Here is a 20,424-nt window from a genome sequence, read left to right as displayed (position 1 = left end):
TACAGCATAACACCCAGTGCTCATCCCATCAACTGCCCCCCTCAGCGCCCGTCACCCAGTCACGCCCACACCCTGCCCACCCCCCGCCCACCTCCCCTAGTTCGTTTCCCAGAGTTAGGGGTTCGTCTCCTCTTTTCAGAAGCCCATCCTGGTCTTACTTGATCTCCTTAGGTTTGGCACCCTCTCCCTTCCTCCAAACTCAATCCCACCTTGGCCAGATCTTGGTTCTAAGACCTCCATTGCTCTTGGCTGTTCTTTTCTGTCCTTCAGAAATTTTCTTCCTTTGCCAACTTCCCATGTCCTTGGTCCCTGCAACTTTAGCCTCCTCCTCACTTTGTTCGACCTCCCCAAGGACCTGTTTACATGTACAGAGCCAAAACCCACCACCACCTTCTCCACTACCACCATTTGTTGCTCATTAATCCTGATGATGACTACATTTTCATCTCCAGTCAAAATCTCTCTGTTGAGCTACAGACCCATTTATTCATTTTGCCAGACTAATGGGGGCTGCTTGGAATAATGTTGAGAAAGTAGTCTCTGGGCTATTACACTCAGGAGGGTGGGCAATGTTTGTCTCCTATATAGCAACACTTGACCTCCAAACAGCTGGTACTTCTGTTTCAAGGCTTGTCTGAGATTGAAAAATGTCCTAGTCTAGTGCCTAACTAAAGATACAGTCGCTGAATCTAACCATTCCTTCTCTTTCCACCCTCTGTGGAGGGAAGCTGGCCACATGATCTGAACCTTTGTGCTAGCCCTGGCTGGTTGGATTGGGACAGGACACCGGATCCAAAGCTACAAAACTGGGGTGGCAATGGGATGATCAGAGCCTTCTTTTAAGATTTTTGGAACTGGAACACTGAAAGGAACGGTCTTGTTTAATATGGAGAGCTGAGCTGAAAAGTCATATAAATTTGGCAGGGCGTGGGGTGCATGAAAGACGGGCAAACTGAGGCAGCTAGCTGAGCAGAAAGAGGAAGAAAGAGGTGAGGGTTAGAATCCCAGAATGTCTCCATTTCAGTTTTTAAAAAAACCCAGCAGTCTTCTCTGCCCTTGATTTCTGAATATGTTTTTCTATATTCTTTCAGTAGCTTCTTCACCTTGAGCCAGTCCAGAATTGTCACTAATTCATGAAGAAGTAGAGAGCAGGAAAGCAAGGAAAGAAAAGGGCTGCAGAGAGGACTAGCAGGATCAAGCAGGTACCCCCACTGGACTGACAGGCGCTGGGTAGGTTAGTGGCTGGTGTGATGGTGGAGGAAGCAGAGACTCAAGGCCCTCAGGTCGCACTTACCATTTCTGTGGCTGAGAACCTCCACATCCCATCTACCAGTGGCTCTTAGGCGAGTTGGTCAGCAATGACTCTAAAGTTGAATGTGTTTTGAAAGTACCAGAAGACTTGTAGAATGGGATAGTACCCCAAGACATAGCAGCATGAACATTCACTGAGTGCCTGTTTTGTGTTGGGAACAGAGGTGGTTTCTGGGGGGAGAGAGTGGTGGATGAGATATGGTCCCTGTCCTCAAGGAACTTCAGAGGACCTTCAGAGGACCTTCAGAGCTCAAAATCCTTCAGAGGACACAAACATATAAATGTAACATAGATTGAAAATACTAAAGTAGACAAAATGCAACAAGAATTTAAGAAGGAATCATTAGTTCTGCCTTTGATGAGGGTGGGAAGGAGACAGGGAGACCTTAAGAGGGGAAGTGACTTTTGACCTAAAAGATGAGTAGGGGTTTGTCAGAGTAGAGAGGTTTGCATTCTGGGGACAGAGAGCAAAGGCTCAGAGATATGCAAGCACGTGGTGTGTGGGAAGACTTGTGGTATTGCACTATGTGGGGAGTAGGTGGCAGTGTGAGGGGCAGCAGACAATAGGGACAAGGCAGGTGATCCTTGGCCAAAGTGTGAAGGACCTTGAATGTCATGATTAGGAGCTTGTACTTCATCCAGAGGACATTGTGGACCCAAAAGAGAGAGAGGCAGAGACATAGGCAGAGAGGCAGAGACATAGGTAGAGAGAGAAGCAGGCTCCCCACAAGGAGCCCAATGTAGGACTCAATCCTGGGATTCCACGATCATGCCCTGAGCCAAAGGCCATTGCTCAACCACTGAGCCACCCAGGCGTCCCCCAAAAAGGTTTTTAATCAGAAGTTGTGTATTCAGAGCTGCCTCAGGAAGGACAACTGGAGGCTGTATAGAGGTTGTCTGGAGGGAGGAGAGAGTAGGGGTGGTCATTCACAGTATGGCTTGATGTCAGCTGTATATGACACTCTCTAGCAATATCCTGGGGCTAAGATGAGAATGTGGGTAGGTCATAAATTATAACTAATTACAGTACCATACTCGAAGAAAGCTGATGAATCCAGGCATGCTATTATGAACACAGAAGGTCAGTTGTTCTATTGCTTTGCCACGGGATGCTGTATTCATTCGTTCAGCAAATATTCATTGACTATCACTCCAGACTAAGTATAGCGCTGGGTACCAGGATGTGAAAGCAGGTGTGTCCCTTGCTGTCATGGAATCTTTCATTGAATAAAGGAGACAGCTATCAATCAGATAATTTCATGAATGAGTGCATGAATTTCCCACTTGGAAGGAAAAGAATATGATTCTGTGACTACATAACAAAGAACTCACTCTGGCCTCAGCTTGAGTTGAGATGTGAAGGACTGTTGGGAGTTCACCAGGGAAGGCAGGGGGTGTCAGGAAGGGGAGTAGAATGCAAGGCCACAGAAACATGGTATGGTTGACAAACTGGAAGCCTGAATGTGAGATGAACTGGTGGGAGAGATAAGAACCAAGCCATGGAAACTTGTCTTGTTCAGGTCAAGTTTAAGATGAAGTATCTGTCAGTACCTGGGCTGGCTCAGTCTGTAGAGCATGCAATTTTTGGTTGCAGGATTGTCCATGTTGGGAGTGGGGGTTACTTAAAAAAAAGATAGAAAGAAAGAAAGAAAGAAAGAAAGAAAGAAAGAAAGAAAGAAAGAAAGAGTGAATTTGAGGAGAATAGGTCAGTTAACTCAGAATGACACAAAAGTTGAGGGGGGAGGGGAGAGTGGAAAATTTGAATTGCAGAATCAAGATTCCAGAAAAATCTCACAGGTCTAAATTAAAAGTGCTGGAATTCAAAGAAATAACTAGTGAAATAACAAGGATGTGAAGAAAAAAAAAAGGACCCTCATGTACTTTTGGTGGGACTATAAATTGATGCAGTCACTGAGTGAGGAAGACAGTATGGAGGTTCCTCAAAAAATTGAAAAACTATATGATCCAATAATTCTACTACTGGGACTTACCCAAAGAATACAAAAACCCTAATTTGAAAAGATCTGTGCACCCCTATGTTTATTGCAGCATTGTTTACAATAGGATATGGAAGCAACCCACAGATGATGAGCAAAGATGTGGTGTATATAACACACACACAGAGGAATACTACACAGCCATAAAAAGGATGAGGGTTTGTTTTTGTTTTTGCCATTTGTGACAACATTGATGAACCTAGAGGTATTATGCCAAGTGAAATAAGTTAGACTGAGAAAGACAAATACTATATGATTTCACTTATATTGGAATGTAAAAAACAAATGAATAAACAAATAAACAAAAAGCAGAATTAGACCTATAAACACAGAGAACAAACTGTTGGTTGGCAGAGGGAAGGGGTGGGGAGATGGGCAAAATGGCTGAAGGGGAATGGGAAACATAGGCTTCCAGCTCTGGAATGAATAAGTTAGGGGAATAAGAGGCACAGTGGAAGGAATATAGTGCATGACATTGTAGCACCAACATGGTGGCAGGTAGACAACTTGTGTGTTTTTTTTTTTAAGTGGTGGAGTTCAACAAATGCGAAGTTCTACATTTAGATTAAAATTTTTAATTGACTTTTAAAGATTTATGTATAAGGATGTTTATCACTATATATTTGTAATAGGGAAAATGAACTATTTATAGGAAAAATGATTATATATACTATGTATACAAAATTGGGTTCAAATGCTTGTTTTTCCATGTACTAGCCATGTCATTAACAAGTTATACAACCTCATTGTGCCTCAGTTTCCTTATCTAGAGATAAGGCTACTAATACTACCTCACACAGTAAGTGCTACATAAGGGCTACATAAGTAAGTCTTAGTTATTATTATTACCTATTAATAGTGCATTTCCAAATAAGTGTAATGTCAGAAAATGCTCAGTATATGGTTGGCTCTTGAACTACATGGGGGTTCCCTGTGCAGCTGAAAATCCACATAACACTTTTGGTTACCCCAACACTTAACTATTTGTAGAGCTTATAGTTGACCAGAAGCCCTGCTAATAACATAAACTGTTAACACATATTTTGTATATGTATTATATGCTGTATATGAAAAGTAAGCTAAAGAAAAGAATATATTATTACGAAAATTATAAGCAAGATAAAACACATCTACAGTGCTGGACTATATTTATTGAAAAAAACCCACACCAAAAAAAAAAAAAAAAAAAAAAAGAAAAGAAAAAAACCCACACAGTTCAAACCTGTTATTCAAGGCTCAAAGGTATAATGTTAAGTGGAGAAAAAAAAAACTACATTATGAAGTTTAATACCCTTTTTGTTACACATCATGTAGGTTTATATTTTTGTTTGGTGTATATCTTCTGCTTTGTCAGCTTGGGGTATAAAATATGGTCACATGTCTCCAGTGCACAGGGTAGAGGCCCTATCTCACTCAGCATGAAAGTTTTCTTCTCTTTCTCAGTGATACCCTTCTTGTGATGTACTTAAGGCTCCTCTGTGCCACTTTATTCAGACTAAAGAACAAGTGCCTGTGGAGAGAACCCTGGAGAATCTTATTGGCCTATTGTGTGTTGGGTTGTCTACCGACTTGGCTACCACTCCCTGGAGCCATCCCTGGCTGTGCTATCACAGCTGGTCAGGGGATAGTTCTCAGTGTGCTGGGAAGAGGAAATTTCTTCTTACTGTTGTGTACCAGTAACGGCCTGGGATCTCATTGTTTCAGTTTCTTATTGTGTCCTCGTACATAATATCCTCAAACGCATGGTGCCTGGGTGGCCACTGCAGTAGAGGGTTCCTGTCTGGGTCCATGTGTTATGCCTAAACTAAAACACCAACAGTTCAGTAATCTGGGCTCCTGCATAAGACTAAGTGAACTCATCAGAAATGCTGACAACTAGTGAAGCCAAGAAGAAGTAGTTGGGGTCTTGATTTCTTTTTTTCTAGGAAGCTTCTAGGCTCTCTCTCACATCGGCTCACTTACTTTCCAGTGACATTTGGCTTTAGTACCAGCAGGGTGAGATGGGCAGCCTTTGACAAGAAACATATTCCATGACAAAAAAACCCATCGTTGCCTTATGATGGGTGCCTCTGCCTTACATCTGCAAGACTAAAAGAAACTGCCCATGTGATTGTTTCCAGAACAAAAATGTGTCCCAAGATGACTTGTTAGACATGGAAGTGGCTGGCAACTTTTAACTTGCAGATTTTCTTGCTAACAAAAAATTTTAAATTCTGTCTCATCAGGGACACTGCTGCATATTCATGAAAAAGAAATTGACTGGAAAGAGCTATATCACAGTATTAACTGCGCTTACCTCTGGGTGGTGGGATTCCAATGGGCTGTTTTCTTTTTAATGTATTTTGTTATGTTTTCCAGATTTTTGACAATGAATATGTATTACTTTCACAATTAGAGTCATAGATTTTGCCAATACATTAAAAAAAAAAAACCCAAAACATACTCATTTGAACGGATACCAGATGGGGACATCTGTGTGAATTTTTACCCCTCTCCTAGATCCATCCATTCCAGTTATCTCAAATGACAACCCCATTTTTTGCAGGCTGATCTGGCTCTTCCCTAGTCCCACTGAGAGGTCAGTGGGTCTGTTAATAAGAGTTGCATATGGCAACAAAGAGGGACGTTTAGAACTGGCCTTTGTGTTGGGCTCTACCTCGGTGTTCTAAGCCCCTTAACCACTCCTCTACATATTCTGGCATTGGGAGATATGTATGGGATCCCCAAGACTACTCTCAGGTTTGATGATTTGCTTGAAGGACTCACAAAACTCAGAAAAACTGTTATACTCAGAGGTATAGATTACTAGAGTGAAGGGATACAGATGAAAGCCAGTGAAGGAAAAACATGTATAGGGTGGAGTTCAGGAGAAACCAGGTATGAGCTTCCAGTTGTCCTCATCCAGTGGAGTTGCATGGATACCACTCAATCCCCCCAGCAATAATGCAGGACAACACACATGAAGTATTGCCAACTTTAAGGGGTCAGTCGTATAGACATGGAGTGTTCGTGTAACTGACCTTAGCTACTCAGTCTCCAGCCTCCCCAGGGTATGGCCCATTATTCCAGGCAAACAAAAATAGGCATTTACCATATATCACATTGTTAACATAAACTGTCATGGCCATGGGACCTGGTTAAGGGCGAGTTTTTTTTTTTTTTAATTTTATTTGAGAGAGAGAGAGAGAGAGAGAGAGAGAGAGAGAGAGAGCATGATCAGGGGGAGGGGCAAAGGGAGGAGGAGAGGTAGACTTACTGCTGAATAGGAGTAAGCTGCAGGGCTTGATCCCAGGAAGAGCAAGTCCTTTCTTTGAAATATGCAGAGTTTGGGCACCCCAGGCCTGCTGAGTTAACCTTTTACTGCACAGGAGATCAGGTTTTACAAGCTTGGGTCTAGTTCCCCTTTGTCTGGGTCTCCTGGATACTTAGAGTGTTCATATTTTCCACCCCTTTCTAGATCGTGGGGGCAAAGCCCTATTTTATTGTCCTCATGACTTTATATACTGTTCTCTCAGGCCCTGGTGGAGGCAGAATTTGTGTAGGATCTCTGGTTAGCTTGACATTCTCATGGTATTTTAAATCTCTGAGGCTGTCTTGTCTTCCCACAGATCTCCCTGAGACCCCTGGAAATGGGCTGCATTGGCTGTATGTCTGCTTGGATTAGGGTTTGGACAATTGATGGCTTATACTGGTGCCACAGCTCTGCCCACAAAACCCTGTGTCCCTCCCAACCTGGGTCCAGCTCTTTTCTCCTAGAATTCCTTGTGATGAATGCCACTGCCTTGCAATGTAACTTATTCCCTGCGGAGTGCAAATCTTTAACATATATGAAAGTGCAAGATGTGTGGAGTTGAAAAAAAGTTTTTTTTAAACAAATATGCAGATACCATTTATTTGGTCCATGAATACCGTATAGTAGTAATTTGATGTTTTAATGAAACATCAAATAACCTGAAACTATAGCAGTACACAAAAATTGGCTCCTTACACAGACATACCAGGCAGTAAAAGGCTGAAAACTTGAGTAAATGAACACTGTTTTACATTAGTGTACATAGTGCCAGTTAACATTTAAAAACAGGCTTCAGTGCATGGCATTTGATACTTTTTTGAATCTGTTTCAGTCAGTTAAGAGTATGAAAATGGTTAGATCTAGGTTAAAAATAATTCTAACAAAAAATAAAAGCATAATATTTATAACCAGGTATCAACTTGACTAAACTATGATATTCTATTTTTTTTAAGATTTTATTTATTTATTCATGAGAGACAGAGAGGGAGGCAGAGACTTAGGCAGAGGGAGAAGTAGGCTCCCTGCAGGAAGCCCGATGTGGGACTCGATCCAGGACCCCAGGATCACGACCTGAGCCAAAGGCAGAAGCTCAATCACTGAGCTGCCCAGGTGCCCCTAAACTATGATATTTTAAAACTGTTAAATGATACCTAAGGGTATTTACATTAGAAAGGCAACATGCATTGTGTTCTTTCATCTCACAAATAGTTAAGCACACACTTTGTTTGAAGGATTTTAAAACTATATTCCTACTATGAATACAGCATACTGCATGTTTCTAATTATTCTAGCAAAATGAGCGCTTTCAAAGGAGCAGAATCATCTTTTTCAAGTCACTGGTGTCATTTTTTCCCCCTTTGGAACAAGGGACATAACAAAGAAGCTGGTTCTGCCCAGATGACCTACTGTAGTCAGAAGGTTCTGTTTAGAGATCTTTCTGTTCAATCTAAAGCTGTAACATTATCAAGCTCTTCTGTCTGTTGTGCACATGGCCTCTTTGCGCTGATATTCTCTCTTATCCACTTTCCTCTTGTGACTTCTCTCTTTGTTGATGTTGGCATTATCTGAAGGACCTTCTTCATCTGAATCAACTATGAGCATTATCATGCTCCCGTGAAGTAGACGTGGAAGGCTGAGCTCCATCGTCACTGCCATTGCTTATGCTTTTAGCATCATCTTCAGTTTGTTTGGGGCCTCCCTTTTTCTGGGGAATCACCAACAACATCAAGTTCAACATCCTTCCCTAGGGCCTTACTATGAAGGATGTTGATCAATAACGTGTAGTTTTGAAGAAAGTCATCGGCTTGAAGCAGGCTCCCATTTCCAGTTCCAAATTCTGACAGCTTATTGTGATTATTAGCTTCTGCCTCTCCCTCTTCTGAAGATACTAGGATTGTTCCTTTCCATCTCCAATTTGGACATCTGGAGTCACCATAGCAAATTTTTCTTTCACTATCTTATCCTGTAATGGGAGAACAGTCATTTTGTGGATGTTCAGCCAGTCACTCTGGCTTGTTGGCACATGTCTAACAATTGGGATTGTGAGGATCCAGTGCCAAGGTACAGGAAGTTTCTTTCTTGCATTTGGCTATTTATTAAAACATAAATTGTTCTACTGGTCTACTTTTCTAATAAAGTCTTCAATCCTTCTAGTACTCTTAACCCAGCAATCACTCCATTAGTTGTAGCAATAGCAGGAATAATGTTCTCTGCCATTAATTTTCTACCAAATCTGCTCTTCATATTCATACTGAAAATAAGCAGCATGAGGTCTGCAGCAGAGGTGACCCATTGTAGACAGGTCATCCTTGCCCCACACGAGCTCAGTTCCATCTTCCTTTTCTGTTAAATGAACTCTCAAAGTGTCAATGCTCTTTGGAAAAAAAAAAGAGGTGTATAGCTCTTTACTCTAGAACCTGCTGGTCTTGCAGACCTAACTGGAGTTCATTTTGTTGATCTGATTCATCGGTTTCTTCTTGATTCCGTACTTCAGCCCAGTCCAACAGAACTGGCGGTTTCCTTTTCCACCATAGTTTGTCCATTGTTAACAGATACTGGATATCATCTTTAAAAAGCTTGGTAAAACATTTAACCAGATCATTCATATGTGGAATATAAGAAATTGTGGAAGGGATCATAAGGGAAAGGAGGGGAACTGGGTGGGAAAACTTAGAGAGGGAGACAAACCATGAGAGACTCCTAACTCTGGGAACCGAACAAACAGTTGCAGAAGGGGAGGTGGGTGGGGGGATGTGTAACTGGGGGACGGACAGCGAGGAGGGCACTTGATGGGATGAGCACTAGGTATTATACTATATGTTGACAAATTGAATTTAAATTTTAAAAGGTGTAAAACAGTTTAACCAATCATAGCCCATTCCTTAGTGGAAATATGTTTAATGTCACCATATTCATTAGATGCTCTGCTACAGCTTCCATTGGTTTCTAGGAAGCTTTAGGTCAGCTCTATCAGGGGATACTTCTTAATCAGCATGTTTTTCTTCAATTTTCCTAGTCCTATGAAGTTGAGCAAGTTATTTGCTTTCTGAGTTTTAATTTTTTTTATCTATAAAATAGGAATATTAAAATTGGCTGTGGTTGTGATTAGAAATAACCTATGCAAAGTGGCTAGCTCAGTACCTGGCATATGGTAGACTGTAATAAATAGTAGCTACTACTACTATTATTTGTCTGTGTAAACAGAGTAGGCATCTCTAGATCAAAGAAGGTAGCTGATACAATGCCCGGTTTCATCTGGGGACACATGTTCAATTTGGAGGACTCTACTCTAAGATGTGTATGTGTGTGTATGTTCATGTGAGTGTGCATGATTGAACATTAACAGTCTTTGCAAAGATGGTGGTCAGGAGGGCAAAGAATCTGGAAAATATGCCATATGAAGGAAATGGGGATATATAGCTTGAAAAAGAGAAAACTTAGCTTGTGCTGCCTTTAAATATTTGCTAGTTACTATTTAGAAGCAGAAGTAGACACATGCGGTGTAGATACAAAGGATCTGCCTATTGGGTAGACACTAGGAAGGCCAGACCCTGCAAGAAACAATTTTGGCTGTCTAACAATTACAGCTGCCCAGTAGCAGAGTAGGCTGCCTCGGCATTGTCCTGGCCCTGGAATTATGCATTGGCAGATGCATGATTTGTGTGTACACAGAGATTTCAACTTTGGATGGGAGCCTGGCTGAGAATGAACTCCAAGTCTCCATGTCTCTAGTGGTTGTCTTGCTCATTTTTCTTGTTAAGATCCTGTAGGAGCCAGCACTCATAAAAGGCCCCTTGATATTATATACCATTATAACTTTGAAGGAACTACAAATACTCAGGGAATGTGAAAAGTGAAGTCTTCTTTCCATATACCTAGTTATCCCTAGAATGAAATTTCAACTTGGTTGAGGAGAGAGTGTCCCAGCAAGTGTTACTTTTCAGAATGATTAAAGTCTCTGGGCCTATCTGGACTCATTCATTTTAACTATTCCATTTCCCAAGAATATCATCTCATTACTTTTTCAATGACCCAATATTTTCTGTACAAGTGAATGAGCCCAGAAAGTCATTTCAGCCATTGATTATTTTTGGTGACCTTCTGATCTGTTCTGAATCCCTTTTCTTTTAATTTCCATTTATGTCCTCCTGTCTTGTCATCTGTTCTGAGCTGAAAATAGTAACTTAGCTTGACCTTATTATCTACCATTTAAGATTTTATAGTCTTTGGTTAAATCTCATCTTAATAAGTGTTGCTAGGGTAGACTGTAGCTTTTTTTTTTTTTTGGCAGCTCTTTGCAGCTCAAATCTGTTATCACAGGATCAACTATACCGCCCTTTTATAAGTATGCCAAAATTTCACTTCATCTTTTTGATAAGAGCTGGCTTCAAAGTCAGCCTTACGAAGATAGACCTATTTGCTTAGAAACAAAAAACACTCCTACTTAGCCTTGAACTATCTCCCAAGTCTGTTTGTGAAAAAATTCAATTTACATGGGACTTAAAATGTCACTGGGCAGGGAACATACTAAGTGGTGTTAGTTAGATCTTAATGTGGCTGAAGTGATCAGCTCCTTTGCTAGGAGTACATTTTGATGTGCGAGAAGAGACAGGGCACTTATTTGGCTAAACAGATTCTTTTAGAAAATGTTTATGGAATACCTGCGTATGATTTGGCAGTAGGTTACGGAAATACACACCAAAAAGACACAATAGTTGACTTCAAGGACCCCCTGTGGAGGGGTGTGGGCCTGTTATTAGGAAACATAAGAAAACAGGGACACCTGGTGGCTCAGTGGTTGAGCATCTGGCTTCAGCTCAAGGCATGATCCTGAGTCTGGGATTGAATCCCACATTGGATTGAGGATTGGGTCCCATCCTTGCAGGGAGCCTGCTTCTCCCTCTGCCCATGTCTCTGCCTCTCTCTGTATCTCTCATGAATAAATAAGTAAAATCTTAAAAAAAAAAGAAAAAGAAAAAGAAAACATAGGCAAGTTTCAGAGCCTAGAAAACAAACTTCATATTTCAAGAATAGGATCTGGGTGGCCCAAAGACATGTTTATACTCAGAAGTGGGAAGAATGAAGACAAAGTAGTAGAAAAGAATAATTTCCTCCAGTGATTTCAGATGATTTTTTCATTGAGGAATAACAGTTTCTTTAGGGTGTTTTTTTTATTTTTTTTATTTTAAGATGTACTTATTTTAAGGACTCCTGGGTAGCTCAGTCAGTTAAGCAACTGCCTTTGGCTTGGGTCATGATCCCCAATCAGGCTCTCTGCTCAGCAGGGGGCCTGCTTCTCCCTCTTCTGTCTGCCACTCCTACTGCTTATGCTATCTCTCTGTCAAGTAAATAGATAAAATCTTAAAAAAAAAAGAGATAAGATTTATTAGAGAGAGAGAGAGAACAAGAGAAAACATGGGCTGAGGGAGGGGCAGGGGAAGAAGGTGAGGGACTCTCAAACTGACTCCCCACTGAGCATGGAGCTGACATGGGGCTCCATCTCACGACCCTGACATCATGATCTGAGCCAAAACTCAAGAGTTGGAGGCTTAGGGCAGCCCCAGTAGCCCAGCGGGTTAGTGTCGCCTTCAGCCCAGGGTGTGATCCTGGAGATCTGGGATCAAGTTGCAAGTCAGGCTCCCTGCACGGAGCCTGCTTCTCCCTCTGCCTGTGTTTCTGCCTCTCACTCTCTCTGTGTCTGTCATGAATAAATAAATAAAATCTTAAAAAAAAAAAAAGAGTTGGAGGCTTAAATGACTGTGCTACCCCGGTGCCCCCAGATTTTTAATTATCTTTCTATTATGTTCTTTCTGATTGGGCATTACTCAAAACCCGTGCAGTCTTTTGAGGTTTGGCCAGGACTTCTGATATCCTCGAGGCCTGTCTTTGTTGGCAAATCCAGTTTAAGAGTCAGCAAATCAGCAGGAAAGGAAAAGACTCCCCTGTCTTCATTGCTAAAGCTCTCCTCCTCTTCTCTGTGTCACCAAGTCCTCTTCATGTTGCCAGGCCCAGTTTACAGTCCACCTTCCCTGTGATACCTTTTCTGAATGCCCAGCTGGACGTGAGCTCTGCTTAGCTAGAGTGCATTCAAGCATCATTCTCCAGAACTCTCCTGTTGTGCATGGCACTCACTGGCTGGCATGGAGAGCTATCCTTTCCTATTTAGGGTGGAGTTTGGCCACAATCATGTCACCATCATTACTCTCAGAGGAAGAGAGTACCAAGCGAAGATGCTGAGGATCTCATAAAGGACAACATTCAGACCAGCCCTCCCTTAAGGGCTTATAATCTGGTACAGTTTCCCTTTAAATGAGATTGGCTGATATTAACTGAGATCTATGAATTCAATGAGAACTTTAAAAAATTGTGTTTTTCTTTTAATACTAATAAAGTATTTTTATCAACTATAAGGACTGAAATTCTATTTTGCAATGATAATTTGCTACTGGTAGATATTTCAAAGAATAAGAATGAAGTTTAAATTGAGGTTTTATAGATAACCTCTGGGGTCAAGAGACTATTATTTCTCTGAAAGAAGTCCTCGTATTACTCAAATTTGAGGGACATTTGTTTCATTCATTCATCATTCATTTACTCAATAAGCATTTATTGTATGCCCAAGTGTTATATGCCAGACACTGTGTCAGACACATGAGCAAGTGGTCAGGACATGTTCTAGGCTCCAGAATCCTAAGTGCCACTACTGACTTATCAAGTAGCACCTTCCACATGGGTCAAGCCATTCTCTAAGCTTTGCTTTCTCCATCAATAAAACAAAGATAAGAGTATTTTATCTATTTCTGTCCCTACAGAGGTGTAGAAAAAGACCCTGGGATTAAAAAAACTCTACAAAGAATTAGTTGTATCCAAACTTGGCGTTTCCAAGTCAGCTACAAGTGCTAAATCTACATTTTTTCCTACCTCCCACTAGTCTCAGTGGGAGGGATCTGGGACCCATGGAAGGTCTCGACCAGCTCTAGCAGAAGTGGGTTCTACATTGCAGAGCAGATTTTTCACAAGAGCCATTTTCAGATTTGTTTACGCTGTCACTGACCTCCAATTTCACATTTCACAAACTCCCATTGGGGCCGAGGAGTTACTCCCTAGGAATCTTCTCTGGTTAGCAGGAACTCAAGGGCAGCGTGATGATGGGTCTGGTGTTTAAAGGACAATCTGTCACAAAGCTAAGGGGCTTATTACTCATTCTAACACTGAACACTAAATAAACCCCAGACTAGATGGAGACATAACCTGGGACCTTTTTACACAGAGCTAATATGAATAGCCATTAAAGTAGCACATTTGCCAATTCACACCCACTGAATCATTTCTTGTTAAAAAATGCCTAACTAGGGCAGCCCTGGTGGCTCAGTGGTTTGGCGCCGCCTTCACCCAGGGCGTGATCCTGGAGACAGGGGATCAAGTCCCACATCAGGCTCCCTGCATGGAGCCTGCTTCTCCCTCTGCCTGTGTATCTGACTCTCTCTCTCTCTCTCTCTCTCTGTGTCTCTCATGAATAAGTAAGTAAAATCTTTAAAAAAAATGCCTATTCAGCATTAAGGCGCATTGCAGTCAGCAAGGACTACCGCATGACACTTAAACATGTCTAAGTAAATCTCTAACAGGGCCACTACCCTGCTAGCCCACTACTACTGGAGTTGTAGGTGGGATAAACTTTGCATTAAAGGGATAAATTCCCTTTTAAATATTTTAACAGACAGATGTAGATATAGGATCATTCACTCCAGTTTTTTAAGTTTATCTTATCCCAAGCATCATAACCAGCAGCTTCCAAAGCTTCCATGCCTGGAGCCAGACTCCATGAGTAACTAAAATACAGCATTTGTGGACACTGTAGGATATACTGTGTGGTCCTATCAGTGGCTGCTCTGTGTGGAGCAAGAACTGCTAGGGACTTTGGGTGGGGATGGGGGGCATGATACCTTTATTCATTCAACCAACATTTACTGAGTATCTTCTTTGTGCCAGACATCACACTACATGCCAGAGAAACAAAGGTAGATAAGACACAGTCCCTACCTTGTAGATGCTTATAGTCCAGGTGGAGATACTGACAAGTGAAAGAGGCAATTCTAATAAAGAGCAGTCAGAGTGATACAAGCTGTTTGACCCCATCTTGGAGGTCAGAAAAGGCTTGTTGGAGCACAGGTGTTCAAACTGAGACCCTGAGGATGTATCAGAGTTAATAGGTCAATTTGAGGTTATGGTAAAGTGTGCAAGTTCCAAGGTGTGGACAGCATGTCAGTTTGGAAACTTTTTTTATCTTTATTGTTTGAAAGATTTATTTTCTTAGAGAGAGAGAGAGAGAGAGAGAGAGAGAGAGAGAGAGATAAAGAGAGAGAGAGAGTGTGTCAAGCAGACTCCCTGCTGGATGAGGAGCCTGATGTGGAGCTTGATCCCACAACCCTGAGATCATGACCTGAGGCAAAGCCAAGAGTCAGATGCTTAACCAACTGAGCCACCCAGGGGCCTCTGGAAACTTATTTTAAATTGGCTAGTCAGAGACTACAAGATGGTAGGATAAGAAATAAGACAGGAGAGATGAAATCCTTGATTATATTGCCTCCTAGTTATTGTTCCCTGCACTCCTTCCTCAAAAAAGACATAGCAGGTATATTTGTGTGTGTGCACAGCAATAAAAAAAAACACAAAACCTCAAGTAAACTTTTCAATTGAAATGTTTGCTTGATTGGAGGCTATTTAGAAGTGAAGTGATGATCTCTTTGCTTGCTCCAAGTCAGGTTGGGAAAACATCACCTGTGAGGCTAGTTATCACAGGGGCTGTGACCTGGTATTTGCCAAGCTTCCAAATTTTCAACCGAAAATTCAGTTTTTAAGAAAGAAAATTATCCGGGACTTTCTATATAGAAACAGAAAGAACTATGCTGGAGAGAAGCTAAGAGCATGTCTCATATGTGAATGGCAAGAACATTGGGAGGGATGATGATGATGCAGATGGGCCTGAATTCCAACCTGAGGCCAAGGGTGGGTGCGAATGTGAGTGTGAGGCCTCTTGGCAAAGAAATGATTAGCGAGGAGGCTTTACTGTACAAATATTATAAACAAGGGGATCCCTGGGTGGCGCAGTGGTTTGACGCCTGCCTTTGGCCCAGGGCGCGATCCTGGAGACCCGGAATCGAATCCCACGTCGGGCTCCCGGTGCATGGAGCCTGCTTCTCCCTCTGCCTGTGTCTCTGCCTCTCTCTCTCTCTCTGTGACTATCATAAATAAATAAAAATTAAAAAAAAATAAAAATAAAATATTATAAACAAAAAATTACATTCTATTTTCTTTTTCTCTGGTTAGAAAAGATACATGTTCAGTACAGATAATTTAGGAAAATATAGAGAAAAGGAATGATTACCTAGAACTTTCATCCAGAGGCAACCTTATGGATAACAGTAAGTGCATTTATGTTTGGTCACATTTATGTGTAGACATGTTTTAAGAATAAAATTGGGAACCATATACCTTATATACTGTTTTCTGACTTGCTTTTTCAAAGTGTTAATATTAGGAACACTGCATATACCTTTGTGTATACTTTGATGGTATGATATGTAGTGGATGTATGGTATTAGGTTATAAATATATACTATCTGGTCAATTAATGAATTTTTGGGCTTTCAGGCTATTTCCAAATTTTGAGTCTTATTTATTATCTTGTGATGAATATCCTTTTTATTAATCTTTCTATGCATTCCTCGCCTGTAAGACAGTACTGGAAGCAGAGTTACTGGATCAAAGAATGTGGCTTTTAAAAACTTTTATTACTAAATGATTATCCAGAAAGTTCATGCCACATGGCATGTTCAGCCAGGTGCAAGAGAATCCTCAGCAACGCTGCATGTTATTAAAGTTTGTTTCACCGGTTTATTTCTGTTAGAAATAACATGCCGTGACGGGTCTCTGCACTGGGTATTAGGATCTAGGATTTGAGGTCTAAAGATTCCAGACCTTACTTTTTTATAACACCCTAAGTGCTAGATGTGAAAGTGCTTTGTTAACTCTATGAGACACATAGATACAAGGATATTACTGTGGTTGTCATGTCCAGCTGAGTTGGGTTGAGTGAAGCTGCTGCTGAGATGCAGTCTGGTGTAGTAGAAAGAGTACTGACTTTGTACCAAGTCCTTGTTCCAGTATTTACTGGGTGTGTAACTGCAAGTCAGCTTAAAGACTACGTAGCTTAAATGATACATTGATTTCTTGCAGTTCTAGAGGCTGGGAGATTCAAGGTCAAGGTGTTGGGCTGATCAGTTCCTAGTGAGAGCTCTCTTCTTGTTTCGTGCTGTGTCCTCATGTGGCTGTCCCCTAGCTCTTCTTGTGAGGGTACCAATCCCATTCGTGAGGGCTCCACCCTCATGCCTCATTTCCTTATAAAGGTCTCACCTCCCACTATCATCACATTGGCGGTTGAGTGCTTCAACATATGAATTTGGGGGGGGACACACAAGCATTTATTTTATTTTATTTATTTCACACAAGCATTTAATCCATACTAGTAAACTTGGGCAATTTATTTAACACCCAGAGGCTAAGTTCCTTCTTTTGTAAACTGGGAGAATAATGCACAGTTTTTATAAAAACTACATTATATAATGTGTGTATATGTAATAAGTACTCAATCAAGGAGAGTTATCAGCCCTAATTACCAAGAGATAATCACTTTTTTTTTTAGATAATCACTTTTATGTTTCTGGATATTAGAGGGATCATCTTTAAAGATTTTATTTATTCATTGATGAGACACACACACACACACACACACACACAGAGAGAGAGAGAGAGAGAGAGAGAGAGAGAGAGAGAGCAGAGAGGAGAGCACAGGCAGAGATGGTGTGGGAGCCTGGTGTGGGACTCAATCCTGAGACTCCAGGATCACACCCTGGGCCGAAGGCGGCGCTAAACCGTTGAGCTACCCAGGGATCCCAGGGATCATTTAGAAACTAAAGTGGAAAAAAAAAAAAAAGAAACTAAAGTGGAGTTCACCCCTGCACAAAGCCCTTAAAAATTATTGAAAAGTGTACACACACACACACACACACACACACACACACACACACACACTTAGCTGATATAAGAACAATAATGGGGAAAAGGATTTCAGCCTATGTTGACAGGTATACTGTTTTAGGTTCCTGGACCCAATCTCTGTGTGTATGTGTGTGTAGGGTGGGGTTAGGGGGCAAGAGACCTCCCACAGAACACCAAGAAATTGCTAAACCTCAGGAGGGTGTCCAATACTTCAGCTTATTTCCAACACTGTCTAGCTGGAGATAACATCAGATTCCACAAGTTAAGGAGTCTGTCAGCCCCCCCCCGTCCTCCCAGGTGGGGAAGATGGTCAGATGACAGACACACATGCAGGTTATTACCTGTACTTCTGACTGGCTATAAATTGGAGGTTCCTATGACCTCCTCTTTGTGTTTGATTAATTTGGTAGAGTGGCTCACAGAACTCAGAGAAATATTTTACTTCCTAGATGACTGTTTTATTATAAAAGGAACTGCCAGATGGAAGAGATCCATAGGGCAGCATGTGGGGAAGAGGTGTGGAGCTTCCATTCTTCCTGAATCTCCACCTCTTCACCAACCTGGAAGCTCTCCAAACCCTATCCTTTTGGGGGTTTATGCAGGCTTCATTACACAGGCATAATTGATTAACTCATTGGCCACTGGGGATTGAGCCAAGCTCCGGTACTTCTCTCCCAGACTAAAGATTCCAACCCTCTCATCACCAGGTGGGTTCCTCTGCCAGCCAGGCCTCATCCTCAGGTGGCCTAGGGGCATCTAAAAGCCACCACATTGGCATGAAAAAAGAAGCCTTGATCACTCTTATTACTTACGGAATTCCTAAGGTTTTAGAAGCTCTGTGCCAGAAACAGAAGGAAGACCAAGTATGTATTTCTTATAAGTCACTATATTATCAACGTCATTTCTCCAACAACTCCTGTTTTTTGCTCTATTTTTTTTAAAGACACAGAAGAAATCTAGAAGAAGAAATCTAGAACTCTGAGGGTTCACCATCCTTTGTGAACACTGGTCACAGGCACACAAAACAACATGATTTCAGTTTCTGCATTCATTTTCATACTCATTTTCAATGACTCTTGTTGAAAAGTTCCTTCCTAGAACTTCCTTTGGGGCTTACCTCTGACCTGATTCAAAGTTCTGTCCAGACTCTCTCCCTTCCCCCTTTCCCTGTCCACTCACCTGCTGCCACTTCCCCTTCCTTTCCAGATTCCTCAGCCTCAGCGCAGCTGATTCCAGAAACATTTTTCCTCTTTACGTCTCTGCTCCACAGGCTGCCCTCTTCCCCTCATCATTTCTCATTTCTCACTGTGAAAATCTCTCCTTTCTCTCTTTATGGCTTCCTGAGACCTGAAAATAGAAGTAATTTAAATTTGGCAATTATGACGACAATGAAACACCTTTTGTGAAAAGTAGAGTTTAAAATGCAGGAGTTTGCTGCTCTGGAAACCTAGCTCTCTCTCTGCCTTTATTCTGCGGATACCCCTGCAGTGGTGTTCTAAGGTCACCCCGATCCACTTGCTGAAACCTGAAAGGCTAAGAAATGACTACCACATATAGGCAGGTGACCTCCACTTGCAGGGGTGAGGGTGGGGTCGACCAGAGGTACCAGGTTCAGGTTCAGCCTAGCCTCTTCTACCTCAAATGAGCTTCCTGACCCTCCTGTGGAATCTTTGCCCTCCCACACTCCACACTCTGCACCTGGACTGTTCCGTGTTCCAGTCATATGTTGGCATTAGGTAGCTGGAATCATGGAGTGGGGGGTTGGGGGTATAATTTCTTCTCTGCCAATGACTAGATGAGTCACCTCCTGTGGGCTGTTCGTGGCAACCTTTTCCTCCATCCTTGAAGTTGGCCCTCCTGAAGACTTCAACTCCTCTGTTATGAAGTGCCTTGAGCTCTCCAAAAATCAGCAGCAAATGTATTAGTGCATATTAACATCCCACTTTCCTGGCACATGACTAAGCTAACACTTAAACAACCAGCTCCAAATCTGCTAAAATCTGGTTTCAGGAGGAGGACATGGGAAGCATGTAATGTGGAGCCCATCTCCCGACAGGTGCCATCTGTTCTCATTAGAGTGATCTAGCAGCTTCAGCTTGGGAGGGAGGGGCCTCCAGGTGCTCAGAAGGAAGTCTGCTCGTGCGTTATCCTTTCAGAGATTTTGCTTTTATGTTTGGTTTAGTTTTTGTTTTTGTCTGGCAGGCTGAGAGCCTGTCCTACATTCCAAGAGAATAATTGCTCCAACATTGCAAGAAATTAAGTCCCTTGGAAAAAAAAATCTTGTTTGAGTGGGCTTGTAATGGCTCCTTGACCACATGCTGTGCTATTCAATTTATAACAGAAATATTACAGAAGTTGGGAGCCAAAGTTGGTGTGTGAGCCATTGCTTGAAAAGGGATGGATGCTTCTTGGGGATGGTGATCCTTCCCCGAGCCTTCCCCTCCCCCCACCCAGCATTTATTCAGTCTGGAGAGATTCAGTCTGCCAGGCTCCCACTCCTACATTCCAGGGAGAGCTAGGCCCATTCATTGTCCTCTACATGCAGAAAGTGATAATAATTCCTCGGAGACCTAACTGGGCTCAGGGGAATGTGATTGAAGCCCTGCTGGTGACTGGAACTGCCTTTTATGCGTCTGTGTGGGGTTATCCATTTCGCAGGTGTTTTCTATTGCCAGCCTGTGGGGATGCCCACTGAGTCAAAAATATATTTCCATGAGGATAGGACTTTTGGAGGTGTCTTATATCACATTTTGGGAAATTCATGGG

The 20,424-nt window shown here is 42.0% G+C and overlaps 1 pseudogene; it reads right to left on the bottom strand.

Moving 5' to 3' along the window:
* Positions 1-8,042: 8,042 nt before the first annotated feature.
* On the bottom strand, positions 8,043-18,900 carry LOC129519364 (SUMO-activating enzyme subunit 2-like; annotated as a pseudogene).
* Positions 18,901-20,424: the final 1,524 nt, after the last annotated feature.

This window comes from Nyctereutes procyonoides, unplaced genomic scaffold, assembly GCF_905146905.1.
Source record: "Nyctereutes procyonoides isolate TBG_1078 unplaced genomic scaffold, NYPRO_anot_genome, whole genome shotgun sequence".
Lineage (NCBI taxonomy): Eukaryota > Metazoa > Chordata > Mammalia > Carnivora > Canidae > Nyctereutes > Nyctereutes procyonoides.
The sequence above is the reverse complement of the archived record's forward strand: the minus strand, read 5'-3'. Positions and strand labels throughout refer to the sequence as shown.